We start from the raw sequence: 23,480 nt of genomic DNA on the forward strand, positions 1-23,480 counted from the left end.
GCCGGGCGCGGCGTGCGCGTGCGCGTGCGCGAGCGCGAGCGCGCGGGGCGGGAGGGCGCGAAGGCGGAGGCAGCCGCGCGGCGAGAACGCGCGGACAGCCAAGGGGGCCGCGAGCCAGCCGGAGCGCTGGGCTCGGGCTTCCGGCTGCACTAGGAGCGCTCTTCTGGTAGCACCAGGTGTGTTCCCGGCCCGGCGAGGAGAGACCCTTCCGTCCGAGGACCTACACTTCCCCCTCTCCCACTCTCGGACCTCGGGAGATGCTTCTGCCAAGTCTTGAGGCGGGGATTTTGGCGCTCCTGCTGTTGTTAAGTTACCGTAGGGTCTCTTGGCGCGGAGGGAACCCGCGCCGCGTTGCCTAAGTGTCTCATTGGACTTGGAGAAGAACACCTGAGGGACCTCTACGAGCCAGAGAGGTGACAGCGCTGGAGCCAGTGAGGCTGCTGTCCCTGCCCAATGGGAGCGAGGAGTCCCCACCCCTGGCTGCTTTCAGCAGCTGCCCGCCCGCCGCTCTCGGCGGAGACTTGATTTCCAGTGGGATGCCTCGGCAGCTGCCACCATTCGGGACGGGAGGGAAGGGGACAAAGTCGACGAGGAATGGGAAAGATTCTTTGCTTTGCAGCTGCCGCGCCACCAAACCTCTCCCACATTCATTCTAGGGAGAGGATTCTTGAGACAGCTGCTACAAACAGCGTAGAGACAGGGTTCATTGTGCCTGTAGATCTCCGAAGGGTTTTTTCCTCTCGTGATTTTCCTATGTGAAGATTAGGCTCGCGTCATTCTCAGAGTAGATCAAAAGATAAATTCTATTAGGTAGTACAGATAGGTCCTCATACTCAGTGTCCCTTCTTTCCACCCGCTATTAACAGTAAAGCATTATTCCTAGTGAGTGAAAAATAAATTTAGAGGAAGGTGGTTTTTCACCCACGTGTATCCTTTGAGGTCAAAGGGCCTTTTTAAAAATACGCCCAGCTCCTAAAATGAAAGTGAAGCAAAAAGTGGGATTAAACAAAGGAAGAATTCTGGAGAACTTAGGAAAAAATTATAGTGGTTTGAGAAATAGTTTCCTGAAGAAAAAGTTATTTGAGATGGCCTTGAGAAGTGGACAGAAGCCGGGCGCGGTGGCTCACGCCTGTAATCCCAGCACTTTGGGAGGCCCAGGCAGGTGGATTACCTGAGGTCAGGAGTTCAAGACCAGCCTGACCAATATGGTGAAACCCCCCTCTCTACTAAAAATACAAAAATTAGCCAGGCATGGTGGTAGGTGCCTGTAATCCCAGCTACTCGGGAGGCTGAGGCAGGAGAATTGCCACTGCACTCCAGCCTGGGTGACAGAGCAAGAGCGAGATTCTGTGTCAAAAAAAAAAAAAAAAAGACAATTTTAACTCTCACATGGAAATTTGGGAAGAAAAAAGGTAACAGACGCAAAAAGCAAGGGAGGACTGGGTGCAGTAGCTCACACCTGTCATCCCAACACTTTAGGAGGCTAGTGCAGGAGGATCACTTGAGACTAGCCTAGGCAACAGCAAGACCCGTCCTCTTTTTTTTTTTTTTTTTTTTTTAAACGGAGTTTCGCTCTTGTTGCCCAGGCTGGAGTGCAATGGCGCAATCTCGGCTCACCTCAACCTCTGCCTCCCAGGTTCCAGCGATTCTCCTGCCTCAGCCTCCCGAGTAGCTGGGATTACAGGCATGCGCTAATTTTTTTATTTTTATTACAAGCCTGGCTAATTTTTGTATTTTTGGTAGAGGTGGGGTTTCACCATGTTGGCCAGGCTGGTCTCAAACTCCTGACCTTAGATGATCTGCCCGTCTCAGCCTTCCGAAGTGCTGGGATTACAGGTGTGAGCCACCATGCCTGGCCAAGGTCTCTATTTTTTAAAAAAAGAAGCAGAAGAAGAACAAGCAAGGGGATATTTTCTTTAGAAAAGTGTTACACCTTTTAAAAATACTAAAATGAATTCAACTGCACCAAATCTCATGTGGTTGCAAATGTTTGTTAAGGATTTGTTTTTATAAGTAGACTTAGATATTCCAGAGATGAGGCAGACATCTTTCTGATGATCCAAATTGTCGACATACATTTCCAAAGTAAAAGGCAACATCAGTGGCTTCCCATTTCTGAAATCTCTGAAAAACCTAACACCTCAAGTTTGTTTCACATCATTAATGAATAACTCTGGACTAAGGGGGAGTAGAGTGTGCCTGCAGAAGAGACACAACTTTCACTTGACCTTTCACACATCTGTATTTCGAAAGTGAGGCATTAATCCTAAAAGGCCTCTCATAGGAGTTTGTCTCCTCAGATGAGGCAAATGGTATGTTAATATATCTGTCATATAAGTGCTAATTAAGTATTTGTTAAATGAACAAATGTCTTCCATTAAGAAGCAGATGATAATAATGAAAATGCCCCCAACACAGAGTGATCACAGTCTAAATGATCTGGGGCTAAGGTTTGTAGCTCATAAATTTGCAAGCTCACTGTTAATGCTGTTCTACTGATGAAACAATGAACACAGACAATTAACCAAATATTTCTAAATGCTGGGTACAGTGGCTCCTGCCTGTAATCCCCGCACTTTGGGAGGCCGAGGCAGGCAGATCACCTGAGGTCAGGAGTTTGAGACCAGCCTGGCCAACATGGTGAATCCCCATCTCTACTAAAAATACAAAAATTAGCCAGGCATGGTGGTGGGTGCCTGTAATCCCAGCTGCTTGGAGGCTGAGGCAGAAGAATCGCTTGAACCCGGGAGGCAGAGGTTGCAGTGAGCCACGACCACACCTTTGCCCTCCAGCGTGGGCAATAAGAGCGGAAACTCCATCTAAAAAAGTATATATATATATATATATGCACAAATTGTCAACTATTTATAAAAATTTTTCAACCTCTTTGCCCATGGTTAAAACAAAATCGTTGGCAAAAATTGGAGGTTCACTGCAGAAAGAAGCATAGGGAAGGTAGCAGGGGAAACTGTTCACTTCTAGGCAAGCCAGTTAAAAATGCAGTCACTAGGCCCGGGGCATGGTGGCTCATGCCTGTAATCCCAGCACTTTGGGAAGCAGAAGCGGGCGGATGACCTGAGATTGGGCGTTCAAGACCAGCCTGACCAATCTCTACTAACCTGTAATCCCAGCTACTCAGGAGGCTGAGGCAGGAAAATCGCTTGAACCCGGGAGGCAGAGGTTGCAGTGAGCCGAGATTGGCCACTCCAGCCTGGGCAACAAGAGCACAACTCCATCTCAAAAAAATAAATAAAATGGAATCACTGTGGATTATTATTTAGGTGTACAACATAGAATCTTGGAATGCTTCCAGATGAACTGCCTATCAAATCTTAAGCTCCTTTATAGCGCAATACTTTACACATTATAGGTATTCATATTATTTGGATTGAGTCAAAACTAAAGTTACTTGCTTTAATTTTTCTCACCTGAAAGCCCTTGTCTGAGCCTACACAGCTATTAGCAGTGACAGGGAGGAAAATCCTGGTATGAATGAGTATCTTGGCTGGGCACAGTGGCTCATGCCTGTAATCCAAGTACTTTGGGAGGCTAAGAGGGGAAGATTGCTTGAGACCAGCCTGGCCATCATGGCGAGACCTCATCTCTACAGAAAGTTTTAAAAATTAGCCAGGCATGGTGGAACACATCTGTAGTCCCAGCTACTAGGGAGGCTGATGTAGGAGGATCACTTGAGCCGAGGAGTTCGAGGCTGCAGTGAGCTGTCATGTTGCCACTGCACTGCAGCCTGGGTGACCGATCAAGACCCCATATCAAAAACAAGTAGGGGAGGCCAGACGTGATGGTGGCTCATGCCTGTAATCCCAGCCTTCTGGGAGACCAAGGTGGGCAGATTGCTTGAGCTCAGGAGTTTGAGACCAGCTTGGGCAACATGGTGAAAACCCATCTCTACAAAAAATACAAAAATTAGCCAGGTATGGTGGTGCATGCCTGTGGTCCCAGCTATTTGGAGGTCTGAGGCGGGAGGATCGTTTGAGTCCAGGAGGTGGAGGCTGCGGTGCATCAAGATCACATGACTGCACTCCAGCCTGGCTGACAGAGCAAGACCTTGTCTCAAAGAAAAGGGGTGGGAGGCAAGGTATCTTTTTTTTTTTTTTTTTGGAAACGGAGTCTCACTCTGTCACCCAGGCTGGAGTGCAGTGGCGCGATCTTGGCTCACTGCAAGCTCCGCCTCCCAGGTTCACGCCATTCTCCTGCCTCAGCCTCTCCGAGTAGCTGGGACTACAGGCGCCCACCACCACGCCCGGCTAATTTTTTTAATATTTTTAGTAGAGACGGGGTTTCACCATGGTCTCGATCTCCTGACCTCGTGATCCGCCCGCCTCGGCCTCCCAAAGTGCTGGGATTACAAGCGTGAGCCACCGTGCCCAGCCGCAAGGTATCTTAATATGGAAAGCAGTTTTACCATTTGTTTATATCTTCAGCACTATTAATGGAAATTTTCTAGTCAAAAGCCTTCATATGAACTATCAGCAGATAAGTTTATAGGACTACTTTACCTGTATCCCTGTATCATAACCCCCGTCCCCACATAAAAAGGAAGAAAAAAAAATTACCTCCTATAAAGCCAGGCTCAAGCTTCCCATCACCATCTAATTTGTACATCACTCTATCATTAATATCTTGACACAATTAAGGACTAAAAGTTTTCATAATGTTCCTTGTCTTCAACATACACTGAAATCTTGTCAGAAAAAAAGAAATACATAGTGGATTCAGAACAGGAAGCCTTCTGCATAATTCAGAGTAACTCAAGCAAAGAGAAAGTAATTTCATACTGAAATCAAGAAGATTATTGATCTGTAAACCCTTAGCTATATGCAAAGAAAAAACATTTTGAGAACAAAGATGGGATGGAATTTTCTTTCTACTGGAAAATCACCCAATCCACCCAATTGTGACTTTCTGGCATTTTCCTAGGGTATAGATTAAATTATAACTTAGGGGAAAAGCACCACCTACATGATTTGCTGTACACCTGTTTGTGTATCCCTGAACTTGGAGTTTCTTCAAATTATTAAGCATAGCTTATGATATCTTAGGCTGGAAATGCATGGCAATGTTTTTTTAGCCCTTCCTGTGAGAAAGTCAAACATTGCTTTTACTATTCATTAAATCTTACTAATGTTAAATAAAACCTCAAATGTTAGTAGCCCTTATTAATGACATTTTCATGGGGCATTTGACACTGGGAACAATTATAATTTAAAGGAAAAAGACATTACCTATTTATAGTTAGAAATTCAAAAGTTTAACATCAAAAGTTGATGTGGCTGGGTACGGTGGCTCATGCCTGTAATCCCAGCACTTTGGGAGGCCAAGGCAGGCAGATCACTTGAGGTCAGGAGTTCAAGACCAGCCTGGCCAACATGGTGAAACCCCATCTCTTCTAAAAATGCCAAAAAAAAAAAAAAATAGCTGGGCATAGTGGTGCACTCCTGTAGTCCCAGCTACTCGGGAGGCTGAGGCAGGAGAATCATTCGAACCTGGGAGGCAGAGGTTGCACGGAGCCACGATGGTGCCACTGCACTCCATCCTGGGTGACAGAGTGAGATTCTGTCTCAAAAAAAAAAAAAGTTTATGTGATTATTTAAATTCAAAATGATCCACATCAACTTACTATATCTTGGACTTTTTTGTGTGTGACGGAGTCTCACTCTGTTGCCCAGGCTGGAGTGCAGTGGCACCATCTTGGCTCACTGCAACCTCTGCCTCCTGGGTTCAAGCAATTCTCCTGCCTCAGCCTCCTAAGGAGCTGGGATTACAGGCATCTGCCACCATATCCAGCTAAATTTTGTATTTTTAATAGAGACAGGGTTTCACCATGTTGGCCAGGCTGGTCTCGAACTCCTGACCTCAAGTGATCCACCCACCTCGGCCTCCCAAAGTGTTGGGATTACAGGAGTGAGCCACCGCGCCCAGCAAGACATTTTAAAAAACACTTTTTCCCTTGTGTATGTCACACAAAGGGTAGAGACTTTGAAAAGGGCAACTTCACTTTCAGCAAATGTGCTAGCCAAAACATACCTTTTAAGACATAAAATATTAATGCAGTACTTAGTGTAGTTGATAAGGTGGTAGGTTGGTTGATTTGTCTTTTCTATTTTTCCCTTCTCTATTTGGTTCTTAAGTAATATGTAAATAGACCATTTTCAGTGTTCTCTTATGATAGTAAGATAGTGCTATTAGACTGCAATGAAATGTTGCACCACCATACCACCCTACCTTTGCAATTTATATAAGTGCATGTCACTAGAATGACTGTTGGCATTTATCAGCTAAGTTCTGAATGGCTTGTGCAGTTGAGGTCTCTGAGAGGTCAGTGCATCCCCTTAAAGTGGTAGGTTTCCATTTCCACATCAGGATAGAGGTAGGAGTTCACATAAGACATCAGACACCAGGAGGTTGACTTCAAGCAGACAGGAAAGGAGATTACTTTTCCTAGCCCTCATTCTCTGGGGTTTGAATGCTAAATTGCTTACCAGTACTCTAAGTAAAGAGAGAAAGATAACTTCTGTCGTGTGGTAGCATGCTTGGAACATTCCCTCTTGGAATCCAATCTACTTGGAGAAACCACATGGAGAACAACCGAGACCCATCAGTTAACAGCCCTAGCTGAATTCCCAGCCAACAACCAGCACCAACTACCTGCCATTACGTGAGTAAGCCATCTTGAATATTCCAGCCTTCAGATAACAACAGCACTAGCTATTGGGGGTGCAGAATTGAACATGGGTCTAGTTAACCTACACAGAGTTTTGGGTTGTTTCTATATAGAAGAGATATAAAGCCAAAACATCAGGTGAAAGAGATTATCTAGTTTTATTCCTGACCATATTACTTTTTTGGGGGGGTCGGGTGGAGACCATATTCCTTTTGTTTGTTCAGAGTAAAAACTTTTAAAATGTTCCAGCCTGGTCACAGCTATGCTGAAATCCAGAGTACCCATAATTGGGCCTGCATATTAAAGAGGGTGAGGTGATACCCCTGTATTTAGCCAGAGATTTTCAAGGGAAAGGGGAATTTTGTGGGATCACGTTTGCGGTTATAAGGTCAACAAGGAATTTTCCAAGGAGGTTTTTCCCTGAGAAGACCTGGGTTTAATTTTATTAAAGGAAATATCCATTTCCTTACAGAAACTCCATATGATTTTCTTTGCTAAGAAATATGTACAAGTTCAACTCCACTAATAAAGGAATGTAAATTAAGATAGTTTGAGATAACATCATTGCCTCTCTCATTGCAAATATTTATAGTATCCAGTGTTGGCAAAGGGGAAATGTACACTTTTATTTACTGCAAATGTACGACATCACTGAGAGGCATTAATACACTGCACTTCCACTCTTAAGGATATATCCCGGGCATAACCAGGTAGCTCAAAGATACAGTTAAAATCATTTTCATTTTAGAATTATTTATAATTTCAAAAACTTAGAAACAATCTAAATGTCTAATACACACAAAGAGAAGTTATACATTCTGATTCTTCCATACAGTGGGCATTGGAGGTAGTTAATGGACATGGAAAAGTTTCATGACATATTCAATCAAGGCACTCAGCCTGGCCAACATGGTGAAACCCTGTCTCTACTAAAAATACAAAAATCAGCCATGTGTAGTGGCAAACACCTGTAATCCCAGCTACTCGGGAGGCTGAGGCAGGAGAATCACTTGAACTGGGGAGGCGGATGTTGCGGTGAGCCAAGATTGTGCCACTGCACTCCAGCCTGGGCGACACAGCAATACTGTCTCTAAATAAATAAAGGGACTCTTCTTCAAGTCATGTGCCATTGATAATGTGGTACTAAATAGGACCAAAAAATATTTAAAGCAAAAAGAAATTCACTCATTAACTTAAGTCATTCCAAAAAACATTTGTTTAGCATTCTAATGTAGCAGGCATTGCATTAGACATTTAGGTTAGGAAGTAAAAAATTCAGTCCATGCCTTAAAGACTCAATTCAGTATGTTAAGCCTATGAAAACCTAAAAGAGAGACTTCCAAGAGAAGGTGATACCAGACTTGAATTTTAAAGAATAACTAGGAATAAGCCAGATGAAAAATTTGGGGAACGTTATTCCAGGATATGAAGTCTCCAGAATGGTTGGACATTTTAACCTTAGAAGACAACTGAATTCAACTATGACTCTTAAATAATTAGGTTCTTCTAGATAGAACTGTAGAGCATTAAAAGGGTTGCTCTGTTTATATGTGTTGAAAAATGCATGCTATCACCCCCACTTAGGTTACACTCTTTATTTTTTTATTTTATTTATTTACTTTTGAGACAGTCTCCCTTGGTTGCCCAGGCTGGAGTTCAGTGGCGTGATCTCAGCTCACTGCAACCCCCACCTCCCGCATTAAAGCAAATCTCATGCCTCAGCCTACCAAGTAGCTGGGATTACAGGTAGGCGCCACCATGCCCGGCTAATTTTTTTGTATTTTTAGCAGAGACGGGATTTCATTACATTGGCCAGGCTGGTCTCGAGCTCCTGACCTCAAGTAATCTGCCTGCCTCGGCCTCCCAAAGTGCTGAAATTACAGGGATGAGCCACATTCTCTTTACAGATACTCTTCCCACCCCCTACCCTTACATTAGAGGCAAGAGTCTTGCTGTGCTGCTCAAGGTGGTCTCAAACTCCTGATCTCAAGCGATCCTCCCACTTCAGCTTCCCAAAGTGCTTGGAACTCTGTAAGTCGCCACACCAGCCTATAGGAACTTTTTATATATAAAGAACCTGAGTTTGGGTAACTCTGATCCCATGATATTAAATAGTATTGTGATTACTTAAAAGCTCAGCATAATGTTTTTTACCCTTGCACAAAGGAGAAATGGAACTGACCCTGTGCTCACACGATAGGCTGCCAAAAACAGATCATCCTGCATACTTGTTTTTTTAATGAATAAAAATTATGTGGCTGGGCACGGTGGCTCACACCTGTAATCCCAATACTTTGGGATGCTGAGGCCGGCAGATCATGAGGTCAGGTGTTCGAGACCAGCCTGGCCAACATGGCGAAACCCCATTTCTACTAAAAATACAAAAAATACCAGGGTGTGGTGGCGGGCTTCTGTAATCCCAGCTACTCAAGAGACTGAGGCAGGAGAATGGCTTGAACCCAGGAGGCAGAGGTTGCAGTGAGCTGAGATCGCACCTCTGCACTCCAGTCTGGGCTACAGAGCGAGACTCTGTCTCAAAAAAACAAACAAACAAACAACAACAACAACAAAAATTATGTTAGCATAATTAAGTCCCCATGCCAAAATTATAATTGTTACATGAAAATGGTGAGTGATCACTCTCTCCCCAGCCGAGCATGGGCTGCCACAGCTGAGAGACAGACACTCATGGCTAATGGGACCGCTTTTCTCACTCTGCCTTTCTTTGGGCCCCCTAGTCTCTCCTCCCCGCCCATGGGAGGTGCATGGGAGGCAGGGTGCAGAATCTAGCCCAACATCTCTGCCCCCGCCCTCTGCCTCATGGCGTCGGTGGGTTGGCGGGGGGGGGCCTCTGATCTAGTTTATTTTTATTTTTAAAAATTTTGGGGCCAGGCACGGTGGCTCACGCCTGTAATCCCAGCACTTTGGGAGGCCAAGATGGGCGGATCACCTGACGTCAGTAGTTTGAGACCAGCCTGATCAACATGGAGAAGTCCCATCTCTACTAAAAATACAAAACTAGCCAGGTGTGGTGGCGCATGCCTGTAATCCCAGGATGGAGGCTGAGGCAGGAGAATCACTTGAACCCAGGAGGCGGAGGTTGCAGTGAGCCGAGATCACGCCATTGCACTCCAGCCTGGGCAACAAGAGCAAAACTCCGTCTCAAAAAAAAAAAAAAAAATGGGGGCCCCACACGGTGGCTCACACTTGTAATCCCAGCACTTTGGGAGGACAAGGCGGGTGAGTCACCTGAGGTCAGGAGTTCAAGACCAGCCTGGCCAACAGGGTGAACCCCAGGTCTACTAAAAATACAAAAATTAGCAGGGCGTGGTGGCAGGTGCCTGTAATCCCAGCTACTAGGGAGTCTGAGACAGGAGAATTGTTTGAACCTAGTAGGCAGAGGTTGCAGTGACCCAGGATCTCACCACTGCACTCCAGCCTGGGTGACAGAGTGAGACTCCAGCTAAAAAAAAAAAAAAAAAAATTAATTTTGTTTTCAAACAACAGAAAAGGAAAAAAAAAATGGTGAGTCTGGGAATGGCAAGTAGGTTGTTAATGGGACTTGACTAGAAATGAAGCTACAGGCCAGACGAGGTGGCTCACGCCTGTAATCTAAGCACTCTGAGAGGCTGAGGTGGGCAGATGGCTTGAAGCCAGGGCAGCCTGGGCAACATGGCAAAACCCTGTCTTAAAAAAAAAAAAAAGCCTAGCATGGGGTCACGTGTCTGTAGTCCCAGCTACTGGGTACCTGAGAGGCTGAGGTGGGAGGATGGATTAGGCCTGGGAAGTCTAGGCTGCAGTGAGCCATGAAGGCGCCACTGCACTCCAGCCTGTGTGACACAATGAGACCCTGTCTCAAAAAAAAAAAAAAAAAAAAAAAAAAGAGAAGAGGCTAGAGAGGTGGGATGGACCACTGTAAACCTGGCTTTGGACTTTCAGACTGGACTCTACCCTGAAGGCAGCCTGCTGCCTTTAGAGGATTTCAATCAATAACGTAACAGGATTTCACTAGCCTCTTAAGAAAATCCCAGACGGTCGGGGTGGCTCATGCCTGTAATCCCAGCACTTTGGGAGGCCAAGGTGGGCAGATCACCTGAGGTCGGGAGTTCGAGACCAGCCTGACCAACATGGAGAAGCCCTGTCTCTACTAAAAATACAAAAAATCAGCCAGGCGTGGTGGCGCATGCCTTTAATCCCAGCTACTCAGGAGGCTGAGGCAGGAGAATCGCTTGAACCTGGAAGGCGGAGGTTGCGGTGAGCCAAGATCACGCCATTGTACTCTAGCCTGGGCAACAAGAGCGAAACTCCATCTCAAAAAAAGAAAATTACTAGCAGCTACTCAAGCCCCACTATATATTTGGGTAGAATCATCCATTATATAGTACTGATGGAGTGCAGTGTTTACATTATTCTATAATTTGGATTTTAAAGATGAAAAATTGTGTGGGATGAGATGATAAACATATTTTCATTCCAGGAGGGGGCTTAGTTTTAGGCCTTTTCCTCAGAATGTTGAGAAACCAAAGATTAAGAAAAATGTCATCTCCCCATAGATATCACACTATCTTTAGTGAGGAGCTGTGTATAAGTATTATTTAACTGTTAAGCAAATAAACGTATTTGGAAGATTCACGTTGCTGTGTGTGGCATACAGTCCTAGGAAAGTGGTGTGACACAGTCCTAGAAAAGTATATTGTCACCTTTGTCATACATGCAGCCAGCCTCAAATACAGAAAATGACATCTTGAAGCTGTAATTCCTCAATTCAGTGGGTCTTAATCCTGAGTCATTAGATTCACCTGGAACCATAAGCATCACTTGATACAGTTTATAAATGCTAATGCCCGATAGGTGCAGCACCAACATAATGCACATGGAAGTCTTGGAATCATTTACCAAGAAGGTCCTGAGCACAGAAGTTGGTGAGATGGCAAAGCAGTATATAGAGAAAAGTCTTTTGGTTCCAGACCGTGTGATCACACACCTAATGGTGTCTGAGCTGGAGAATAGGCGTGGCCAGCACTGGCTCCTCAATGGTTTTCCTAGGACATTAGGACAAGCCGAAGCCCTGGACAAAATCTGTGAAGTGGATCTAGTGATCAGTTTGAACATTCCATTTGAAACACTTAAAGATCGTCTCAGCCGCCGTTGGATTCACCCTCCTAGCGGAAGGGTATATAACCTGGACTTCAATCCACCTCATGTACAAGGTATTGATGATGTCACTGGTGAACCATTAGTCCAGCAGGAGGATGATAAACCCAAAGCAGTTGCTGCCAGGCTAAGACAGTACAAAGACGTGGCAAAGCCAGTCACTGAATTATACAAAAGCCGAGGAGTGCTCCACCAATTTTCTGGGATGGAGGCGAGCAAAATCTGGCCCTACGTTTACACACTTTTCTCGAACAAGATCACACCTATTCAGTCCAAAGAAGCATATCGACCCTGCCCAGTGGGAGAACAAGGAAGAGGTGGTCATTCATTCAATTGTGTGTGTGGTATTGGTGATGTGTCCAAATTAGAAGCTAGCAGAGGTAGCTTGCAGCATCTTTTCTAGTTGAAATGGTGAACTGATAGGAAAACAAATGACTAGAAATAGTTCACGAAGAGGCCCTCCTCTGCCTTTCAAAAGGAAGGTCATCTACACATGTTTAAGGTGTCTCTGCACATGTCTCAAGCCCTTCACAAGAAAGCAAGTACAGCCGGGCACGGTGGCTCACGCCTGTAATCCCAGCACTTTGGGAAGCCAAAGCGGGAGGATCACGACATCAGGAGATCGAGACTATCCTGGCTAACCATGAAACCCCGTCTCTACTAAAAATACAAAACAATTAGCTGGGCTGGGCGCGGTGGCTCACGCTTGTAATCCCAGCACTTTGGGAGGCCGAGGCGGGAGGATCACGAGGTCAGGAGATCAAGACCACGGTGAAACCCCGTCTCTACTAAAAATACAAAAAATTAGCTGGGCATGGTGGCAGGCGCCTGTAGTCCCAGCTACTCGGAGAGGCTGAGGCAGGAGAATGGCGTGAACCCGGGAGGCGGAGCTTGCAGTGAGCCGAGGTTGCGCCACTGCACTCCAGCCTGGGCGACAGCGAGACTCCGTCTCAAAAAAAAAAAAAAAAAAAAAATTAGCTGGACGTGGTGGCAGGCGCCTGTAGTCCCAGCTACTCAGGAGGCTGAGGCAGGAGAATGCCGTGAACCCAGGAGGCGGAGCTTGCAGTGAGCCGAGATTGCACCACTGCACTCCAGCCTGGGCAACAGAGTGAGACTCTGTCTCTCAGAAAAAAAAAAAAAAACAAGTACAGTGTGGGAATCCTCAAAAAGCATGGGAAGTATAAGTATTTAGCTACATAAATGTTGTAAGATCATATCTTATGTATAGAAGTAATAAGACCGTTTGGAATTACTGGACAAATTGAATAGTTAAGGTTTCTATTCAGGACAATAAAATGTATTTTGAAAGTGCTGCTAACTATTGATGCTGACAGTGTTTCACTCCTATGAGTGACCCAAACATATTATAAGTGGTAAAGGGAATGGAGCCTGTGGGGTTGAGCAGAATGTTATACTAGCTGTGCCTAGACTGAGTATAACAGCTTTATGATTATGGGATAACAAAATCTTTATTTTTTTTTTCTGTTCCAAAGATTCATCCTATGGGGTGGCCATAAAGTATAGAATTAGATACTAATATTTTGTCATTCATTATAACATAATATCAATAAACCACTTTCTAAAAGAAAAAAATAAATAAATGTTAATATCCAAGCCAATCACATCAGAATCTCAAGTGGGACCCAGACAGATATCAGATATCAGTGTGGTTTTTTTCATAGCTTTCTAGGTAATTCTTTTTTTTTTTTTTTTTTTTTGGGACGGAGTCTTGCTCAGCCGCCCAGGCTGGAGTGCAGTAGTGTGATCTCGGCTCACTGCAACCACTGTCTCCCGGATTCAAGCGATTCTCCCATCTCAGCCTCTGAGTAGCTGGGATTACAGGCACCCACCATCATGCCTGGCTAATTCTTATATTTTAATAGAGCCAGGGTTTCACCATGTTGGCCACGCTGGTCTTGAACTCCTGACCTCAGGTGATCCGCCCGCCTCAGCCACCCAAAGTGCTAAGATTACAGGCGTGAGCCACTGCACCCAGCCATAGTTTATTTCTAAATCAAATGTGGTTAGTAAGCTGGGCACAGTGGCTCACGTTTGTAATCCTAGCATTTTGGGAGGCCAATATAGATGGATCACTTGAGGCCAGGAGTTCAAGACCAGCCTGGCCAACATAGTGAAACTCTGTCTCTACTAAAAATCCAAAAATTAGCTGGGGCTGGGGGCAGTGGCTCATGCCTGTAATCCCAACACTTTGGCAGGCAGAGGTGGACGGATCTACCTGAGGTCAGGAATTCAACACCAGCCTGGCCAACATGGTAAAACCTCATTTCTACTAAAAATACAAAAATTAGCCAGGTGTGGTGGCATACACCCGTAATCCTAGCTACTCGGCAGGCTGAGGCAGGAGAATCACTTGAACCCAGGAGTCAGAGGTTGCAGTGAGCCGAGATCGGGCTGCTGCACTCCAGCCTGGGCGACAGAGTGAGACTCCGTCCCCAAAAAATAAATAAATAAAATAAAATAAAATAATCCGGGCATGGTGGCGCAGCCCGGTAATCCCAGCTACTCATGAGGCTGAGACACAACAATCACTAGAAGGCAGGAGGCGGAGGCTGCAGTGAGCTGAGATCTCCCCACTGCACTACAGCCTGGGCAACACAGCAAGACTCTGCCGCAAAAAAAATTTTAAAAATGTGGTCAGTAAACAAGAAATTATCATTTAGGAAAATGTACTCTAATTTCCAGAATCTAAATAAGATTAATGGAAGTTCGTGATCAGCAACTACAGAAAAATTTATATTATGTTGTACAGTAAAATTAGAAGGTCTTTATTCCTCTGCTAAATTAAACCTTTTAAAATAGGTTGTTAGATCATTTTACTTAGTGTTTAAGCTTTAAAAAATATATATTTCACTTATGTCATTTTAACTGGTTGAGAAAAATCTAATACAGAAAGTAACACATAGCAGTACTGATCTAGTTTTAGTTCCATGAGTCATAATCGTAGAAGCTTGGAAGACAAAAAGAGAGAGAGAGAAAATCTATAAAATTGAGGCCCTCGAAAAATGAGGTAAGACTAACTTAAATGGAAACAAGCTTGGTAAGCCACCTCCAGACTATAGTACACATTTATTACATTCAGCCTTTGTGTTGTGTTCTTTACAGATGGGTGAGAATTAAGAAAAGAATATAGGCTGGGCGCGGTGGCTCACACCTGTAATCCCAGCACTTTGGGAGGCTAAGGAAGGCAGATCACCTGAGGTTAGGAGTTCAAGACTAGCCTGACCAATATGATGAAACCCCGTCTCTATTAAAATTACAAAAATTAGCCAGGCATGGTGGCATGTGCCTGTAATCCCAGCTACTTGGGAGGCTGAGACAGGAGAATTGCTTGAATCTGGGAGGCAGAGGTTGCAGTGAGCCGAGATCACGCCATTGCACTCCAGCCTGGGCAACAAGAGCTAAACTCCATCTCAAAAAAAAAAAAAAAGGATGTAATTTGCCTCTTTTTCTAATTCACCCTCAGCCATTATTAACCAATTAGCCAAGGTGGTGGCATACAAGGTGAACAGAACAATTGAGCAAATTAATATTACTGTTCTTTTCCTTTTTTTTTTTTTTAAGTTTCCAAACATTTGACTGTTAAATATTTGGAAACCAAAGTGAATTCGCTTTTTTTTGGTACTACTAATTTAATTTGGAATTGTGATAATTCAGCAAGCTAGGTAAATATTAACCTTGCAATACGAAAAATGAAAAAAGACCACAGACATAGCCTCTAAGGTTTCAATTCCAAATGCAGAGATGAGTGCAACTGGCTGGCTGTGTGTGAAGAACAGATGGTGACCACGCAACAATAAAAGCAAAGAGACCATTTAGGACAACACTTAAGGTTAAAAAAACCTTAATCAAGGTGGAGGCTGAAAAGAAAAAGAAAAGGATTCAAGATACATTTTGCCGGGCGCTGGGGCTCACACCTGTAATCTCAGCAATTTGGGAGGCAGAGGTAGGCAGATCGCTTGAACTCACTAGTTCAAGACCAGCCTGGGCAACATGGAGAAGCCCCGTCTCTACAAAAAAAAACACAAAAATTAGCCAGGCGTGATGGCGCCAGCCGGTAGTCCCAGCTACTCAGGAGGCTGAGGTGGGAGAATCACTTGAACCCAGGAGATCGAGGCTGCAGTCAGCCAAGATGGTGCCACTGCACTCAAGTCTGGGCAACAGAGTGAGACTCTGTCTCAAAAAAAAAAAAGATACATTTTGAAAACCCCATTTCTACCAAAAAAAAAAGAAAGAAAGCAAAAAGAAAAGAGCACCAACGGGATTTGTTACTGTTCTGGATATGAGGGAGTGAGGAAGAATGAAAAGGGAGAAACAAAAGATGGCTTCTAGGTTTTTGACTTGAGCAAGTGGGGAGAATACACCCGTGACTGAGGTGTTCCTGATGGGAGTTGAGCTAGAAGAGGACTAGCAGTGAAATCAATGAGTAGCTTCACTTGCTTGCCATTGGCCAGGCTCTGGAAGGCATTTTAATTTTCTTTTTCTCTGTGTTAGATGGTAGAGGAGACTCAAGACCAAGCCTGGGGCTCTTTGAAAGGTAAATAGGGGTGCTTAGAGGAGAAGGAACTAGGAGATTGAGAAAGGAGAGACCAATGTGGTAGACAGAAAATAGGAATGTGGAGTTAGGGAAGCCAGGGGAGGAAAGTGACTCAAGAAGGAGGAAAATGATCAGGATGTGATTGTGCTTACTCATGCCCCTGGTTAGTATGATAATTGCTAATGGAAAGTTATGAGACATATCTGTACTGGTGACTGCACCTGGGAAAGAGCATGTATTTGTGCTACAGCGACATTCACATGCTCAGTTTTCCCCTCCACCTTTCCCCACAAAATGTTCGTTATATGTCAGGAAATTGATGACGGTACATTTATTTCCCTTAACTATATTTCTTACCTCTGCTTTAAATAACATTGAGAGATCTTACATAATTGCAAAAGCAATGCATGTTAATTGAAGGAAGTTTGGGAAACGTAGAAAAGCTCAAAAATGAAAGAAAAAAACACACCCAAGGGGCCAGGCGCGGTGGCTCATGCCTGTAATCCCAGCACATTGGGAGGCAGAGGTAGGCAGATCACGAGGTCAGGAGTTTGAGACCAGCCTGGCCAACATGGTAAAACCCCATCTCTAAACAAAAGGAAAAAAAAATTAGTTGGGCACAGTTGTGCACGCCCATAGTCTCAGCTACTCAGGAGGCTGAGGCAGGAGAACCGCTTAAAGCTGGGAAGTGGAGGCTGCAGTGAGCCGAGATGGCGCCACTGCACTCCAGCCTGGGTGACAGAGTGAGACTCCATCTCAAAAAAAAAAAAAAAAACAAAAACCACCCATAATTGCAACACTCATTTGCTGTATGTATGTCTTCCCACTAAATGGATGTGGATTACAGAATTGAGATTATGCCAAACACACTGTGCCCTGCTTTTTTTTCACATAAAAATATATCATTAACATTTTCCATGTCGCTTGTGGAATTTTGGGGTTTTTTTTGGTGTTTTGTTTTGTTTTGTTTTTTGAGATGGAGTCTTGCTCTGTCACTCAGGCTGGAGTGCAGTGGTGCAATCTTGGCTCACTGCAAACTTTGCCTCCCAGGTTCAAGTGATTCTCCTGCCTCAGCCTCCTGAGTAGCTGGGACTACAGGCATCCACCACCACGCCCAGCTAATTTTTGAATTTTTAGTAGAGACGAGGTTTTGCCATGTTGGCCAGGCTGGTCTCGAACCCTTGACCTCAAGTGATCCACCTGCCTTGGACTCCCAAAGTGCTAAGATTATAGGTGTGAGACACTGCGTCTGGCCACTTGTGTTTAAATATTAATTGTATATAATAACTGTATATTAATACATGACTAAACCATAATAAATCAATTTAAGCAGTCTTCTGTTATTTAAATTCAAGTTTTTTCCTGATGTTTTGCTATTATAAACATTGTAAAATTATGTACTACTTACCAGCATAGCCTTTAGCACCTAACACATCTGGTGCTACTACCATGACCTACTGGCTGTGTATTTATGAGAAATTATTGAACAAATTATTGAAGTTTCAGTTTCCTCACCTATAAAACGACTATACTAAGAGGGCCAGGCACAGTGACTCACACTTATAATTCCAGCACTTTGAGAGGTTGAGGTGGGCAGATCACTTGAGTTCAAGAGTTCAAGACCAGCTATGGCAACATAGGGAGACTCCGTCTCTAAAAAAAATACAAAAAGTAGCCAGTCATGGTGATGCACGCCTGTAGTCCCAGCTGCTTGGGAGGGTGAGGTGGGAAAATCACTTGAGCCCAGGAGGCTGAGGCTGTAGTGAGTTGAGATGGCACCACTGCACTCCAGCCTGGATGACAGAGCAAGACTCTGTCCCCACCACCCCCCAAAAAGGAAAAAAAGTCTATACTAAGAATACCCATGGTGAGGATTACAGGTAAAGCAATTATTGCTTAATAAATGTAAGCCATTATTAGAATAATTAAGGCATGACTGTATTTTACTCTTTTTTTTTTTTTTTGATACGGAGTTTCACTCTCGTCACCCAGGCTGGAGTGCAATGGCACAATCTCTGCTCACTGCAACCTCCGCCCCTCGGGTTCAAGCGATTCTCCTACCTCAGCCTCAGCCTCCCAAGTAGCTGTGATTACAGGTGACTGCCACCATGCCCAACTAATTTTTTGTATGTTTAGTGGAGACGGGGTTTTGCCATGTTGGCCAGGCTGGTCTTGAACTCGTGACCTCAGGTAATCTGCCCACCTCAACCTCCCAAAGTGCTGGGATTACAGGCGTGAGCCACCATGCCTGGCTGTATTTTACATCTTTTGAAAAAAAATTATAAAAGTTTTTCTGGACCGGGCACGGTGGCTTACACCTATAATCCTAGCACTTTGAGAGACCGAGGTCGGTGGATCACTTGAGATCAGGAGTTCGAGACCAGCCTGGCCAATATGGTGAAACCCCATCTCTACTAAAAATACAAAAATTAGGCAGTGTCATGGCACACACCTGTAGTCCCAGCTACTCGAGAGGCTGAGGCAGGAGAACCGCGTGAACCCGCGAGGCAGAGGTTGCAGTGAGCTAAAATCGTGCCACTGCACTCCAGCCTGGGCGGCAGAGTGAGACTCCATCTAAAAAAAAAAAAAATTCCAATCAATTTATCTGTTTAGTGTTCTATTTGCCAGCTAATCTGGTTAGCCTTTGGAATGTCCATATAATCTTTGATTCAGTCACAAATTCCATTAATTTCTTGGATCAAAAGAGGGAACTCTTGACAACGGTTTCTTCTCTGCTCACTCGGACCATTAGTTTCTATGAATCAAAAATATTCGTTTTTTCAGAATCAGATCTCTGATGCAACTCTTTCAAATCACATAATAAGTACTAATCTTTCAAAATATATCAAAAAAGAATCTAGAACTAAACATAACAAACTGGTACAAACTCCAGCTCTGCCTGCTCAGTTACCACTGTTGCCTACTTCCTCTCTGCCACTTTTTTTGTAGGTAATGAAAGGAGAGAAGGTTAAGCAAAGTTTATACCACATCTAGCGAGAAGAATAGTTACCGAACTCCATTCTGCAGAATGCACCACCCCAACACCCTAGACCCTCCTCTAGCACTCCCACAACTGCTCATAGACTACAAACTGCACTCCATTTCCAATCTTATAAAATCCTTTTCCTCTAGTATCAACACATAATTATTCTGACTTCCTTTGTAGAGAACTGAGTTCTTCCTTACGTCTTGGTCTCTTTTTTTTATAATCACTGAAAATTCTTCAGGATTCCTACATGTGAGCTATTGGAATCAGAAGTTTTGGTCAGTAGATTTTTTTAGACAAAAACAGGAGAAGCCAGAAATCTTTCCCACCCCACTCCACCCTATAAAAAGGCTGTTTGTGGATTGTAGGCTGTCTACTGTGGTCCCTTTGTGCTTGGTTCAGTGTGCCATGGAAACTAGAGACAGTACAGGTACTTTGTTTACATAGCCTTCATTTCTATTTACAAAATCTCTTTGTGGAGTTTGCAAAGCTTTTTTTTTTTTTTCTTTTCCCACTGCTGCACCTGTCGATCCAACTCTAACCATCAGCCAATGAACAGTAAGATCTCAAGCCAGTTTCTGATGGGGGAAGTGGGAGGTGTACCCATCAGACTGGTTCAACCGCCTGAAGATGACTAATTACCCCAGTTTAAATTTAAAAAAGAAAGAAAGAGAGAAAGGAAAAGAAAGAAAAGAGAAAGATGGCCAGACACAGTGGCTCATGCCTGTAATCCCAGCACTTTGGGAGGCCAAGGCGGGCGGATCACCTGAGGTCGGGAGTTCGAGACCAGCCTGACCAACATGGAGAAACCCCGTCTCTACTAAAAATACAAAATTAGCCAGGTATGGTGGCACATGCCTGTAATCCCAGCTACTCGGGAGGCTAAGACAGGAGAATTGCTTGAACCTGGGAGGTGGAGGTTGCAGTGAGCTGAGATCACACCACTGCACTCCAGCCTGGCAACAGAGCAAGACTCTGCCTCAACAACAACAAAAAATATTCCGCATCCAGGGGCCTGTGAGTCCATTCAGTTTAAGCACTATAATTTAGGTTCCCTATTTAGTAGAAACCAAAAGGAGTATACTTAAATAAACCTTCACTGCTAGTTTCCTAAAGAATTCATTTCAGATAATAAGAGAAAGGGAAGTTGAATTCTATTTTACAGCCATTTCCTATATTCTTTACTTAATTCCTCTGAATCTCACTTTTTTCACCTATGAAACACAGCTAATAATACCTACCAAAGAGGATTGTTCTGAGGATCAATTAACGATGACCATTAAATTTGGCAATCTTTTTTTTTTTTTTTTTTTTGAGACAGTCTCGCTCTGTCACCCAGGCTGGAGTGCAGTGGCACGATCTCAGCTTACTGCAACCTCTGCCTCCCAGGTTCAAGCAATTCTCTATCTCAGCATCCCAAGTAGCTGGGATTACAGGCACCAGCCACCACGCCTGGCTAATTTTTGTATTTTTACTAGAGATGAGGTTTCACCATCTTGACCAGGCTGGTCTTGAACTTCTGACCTCGTGATCCACCTGGCTCGGCCTCCCAAAGTGCTGGGATTACAGGCACGTGCCACTGCGCCTGGCCTTATTTTTATTTCTTTTAAGACAGAGTTTCCCTCTTGTTTCCCAGGCTGGAGTGCAGTGGCACAATCTCAGCTCAATGCAAACTCCACCTCCCGGGTTCAAGCGATTCTCCTGCTTCAGCCTCCCAAGTAGCTGGGATTACAGGAGCCTGCTACCACACCTGGCTAATTTTTGTATTTTTAATAGAGACGAGGTTTCACCATGTTGGCCAGGCTGGTCTCAAACTCCTGACCTCAGGTGACCCACCCACCTCGACCTCCCAAAGTGCTGGGATTACAGGCGTGAGCCACCACGCCTGGCCTAGATTTAGCAATCCTTTAAAAAGGCACTTTTAATGTTCATAATATAATGAACAAATAATGCAGGAAGACAATTTTTCTTTAAGAATCACACAAACTTTATTAGTTTTTTCTTAACCAATGGGGCATTGGCAATACATCCTTCATACTAAGAAAGACATGAACAATTCAGCCGGGCACGGTGGCTCACGCCTATAATCCCAGCACTTTGGGACGCCAAGGTGGGTGGATCACTTGAGGCCAGGGAGGTGGAGGGTGCAGTGAGCTGAGATTGTGCCATTGCACTCCAGCCTAGGCAACAAGAGTGAAACAACATCTCAAAAAACAAAAACAAAAAACAGAAAGACATGGACAATTCTAATCTTCAAGTTACTTTTAATTGCTCCTTCCTCTTCACAGCCACAGAATGCTACTTATGCTTCTTATCAACCCTCGCTTTATTCTTTGAGTTTTAACTGCTTATTTACCAATCTCTTTCCTCCACAAGACTGAACATTCCAGGAGTCTTTTTTCCCTTTACAACATCTGGATGTTGTGTACTTTGCAGAAACATCCAGTGTTTCCATAAAAGTTTGTGTTGAAATGAAAGAAGATAAAGCCAAATATAAGACCTATTCTGGAACCTCACTATTTCCAATTGACAGCCATATCTTGATTGTAACCCCTTTTAATTCTCTGTCAATGAAAAGGGACCAGAGGAGGGAGTATAGGTGCCATCAGAAAGGGTTGTTTTTTGGTTTTGTTTTTTTTTTGAAACGGAGTCTCGCTTTGGAGTGCAGTGGCGTGATCTTGGTTCACTGCAACTTCCACCTCCCGGGTTCAAACGATTCTCCTGTCTCAGTCTCCCAAGTAGCTGGGACTACAGCTGGAACCACCATACCTGGCTAATTTTTGTATTTTTAGTAGAGATGGGGTTTCATCATGTTGGCCAGGCTGGCCTTGAACTCCTGACCTTAACTGATCCACCCACCTAGGCCTCCCAAAGTGCTGGGATTACAGGTGTGAGCCACCATGCCCAGCCGATTTTTTTTTTTTTTTTGAGAGTCTTGCTCTGTCGCCCAGGTTGGAGTGCAGTGGCACTATCTTGGCTCACTGAAACCTTGGCCTCCTGCACTCAAGCAACTCTCCCACCTCAGCCTCCCAAGTAGCTGGGATTACAGGTGCATGCACCAAGTCCAGGCAATCTTTTCGTTTTTTGCAGAAATAGGGTTTTTGCCATGTTGCCCAGGCTGCTCTCGAGCTCCTGGGTTCAAGCAATCCACCCACCTTGGCTTCCCAAAGTGTTGAGATTACAGGCAAGCCACCACACCCAGCCTGTAAAGTGTTTTAAGAAAGAAAGAAAATTAAAGTGTTGAATGCTGCAGACAGACAAGGAAGGATGAGGTCTAATCAAAGCCCACTGGTTTTTCTGGTGACTACAAGTAACCTTCAAGAGTACTATCCCAGTGAAATGATAAAGGAAAAGCCAGATTACCGAAGGCTTGAAAGTGAGTAGTGTTACCAGGTTCAAGAGGCCAAAGGAAAAAAAAAGAAAGAAAGAAAGTGAGAAGGTGTTTACAAATGCCTGGAACAGAGTGTAGATCTTAATTCTGGGATATGCAGTTCCTTCAGGGTTGAGCATGACACATTAGCACCCTTCACAGAGTTCTATGCCCTAGCCAAGCCAGGCATACTGTCAGAGGCATTTGAACCAGAGCGACTCCATCTTGAATAGGGGCTGGGTAAATGAGACTGAGACCTACTGGGCTGCATTTCCAGGAGGTTAAGGCATTCTAAGTCACAGGCGATAGGAGGTTGGCACAAGATACATGTCACACAGACCTTGCTGATAAAATAGAAAGCTGGCCAAAACCCACCAAAATCAAGATAGCCACGAAAGTGACCTTTGGTTATCCTCGCTGCTCATTACATGCTAATTATAATGCATTAGCATGCTAAAAGATAGTCCCACCAGTACCACGACAGTTTTAAAATTCCATGGCAATGTCAGAAAGTTACCCTATATGGCCAGGCGCGGTGGCTCTCGCTTGTAATCCTAGTACTTTGGGAGGCCGAGGCGGGCGAATCACGAGGTCAGGAGATCGAGACCACGGTGAAACCCCGTCTCTACTAAAAAATACAAAAAATTAGCTGGGCGTGGTGGCGGGCGCCTGTAGTCCCAGCTACTCGGAGAGGCTGAGGCAGGAGAATGGCGTGAATCCGGGAGGTGGAGCT

General features: G+C 44.5%; 1 pseudogene; it reads left to right on the forward strand.

Moving 5' to 3' along the window:
* The first annotated feature begins 11,597 nt into the window (after positions 1-11,597).
* Positions 11,598-12,239, forward strand: LOC100607420 (annotated as a pseudogene).
* The last annotated feature ends 11,241 nt before the right edge of the window (positions 12,240-23,480 follow it).

This window comes from Nomascus leucogenys, chromosome 7b, assembly GCF_006542625.1.
Source record: "Nomascus leucogenys isolate Asia chromosome 7b, Asia_NLE_v1, whole genome shotgun sequence".
Taxonomy (NCBI): Eukaryota; Metazoa; Chordata; class Mammalia; order Primates; family Hylobatidae; genus Nomascus; species Nomascus leucogenys.